Source organism: Pterocles gutturalis, unplaced genomic scaffold, assembly GCF_000699245.1.
Source record: "Pterocles gutturalis isolate BGI_N339 unplaced genomic scaffold, ASM69924v1 scaffold18066, whole genome shotgun sequence".
In the NCBI taxonomy this organism is placed as follows: Eukaryota; Metazoa; Chordata; class Aves; order Pterocliformes; family Pteroclidae; genus Pterocles; species Pterocles gutturalis.
Window position 1 is genome coordinate 1 of NW_010105852.1, and position 556 is coordinate 556.

The window sequence follows — 556 nt, forward strand, 5'->3', positions numbered from 1 at the left end:
GAGCGCCCAAGGGCCGAGCGCGGCGGGGAGCGAGGGGAGGAGAGGGGGGCGGCCGCGCTAACAGGTTGCTGAAGGGGTCGTCGCAGGTGAAGGCACGGAGCGTCGTCACGATGGTGCTGTGGCCCTGCCGCCTCTTCCTCAGGGTCCTTCCGCCACGGGAAGAATGTTCCTCTCAAAAGCCAAAAAAAGAGAACAACCCAAAGCCCTAGCTGGAGTGGAAATTTCATTTAAAAGATTCCTTTAATCCCCATGTTCCACCACATTTGATCAACAAGGACATATTTATTTCCCCAGGGGCACAAAAAACCCAAACTTTCTTCATTCTTTTCCTGGAATATTCATTTCAGTACCTCATTCCTAAATTTCTGGATGCCCTCGCAGAAGGGATGAAGAGAATGGTGTTATTTCCTAGCCAAACCAGAGAAACACATTCAGAGATTGGTTTTGGTTTATTTACTTTGCGAAGGTGTTCTAAGAAGATACTGGCCGTGACCTCAACATTCAAAATAGCAGCGGTTTACACTCTGACCTCCCATCTGCGAGGAAGAGGCTAGGG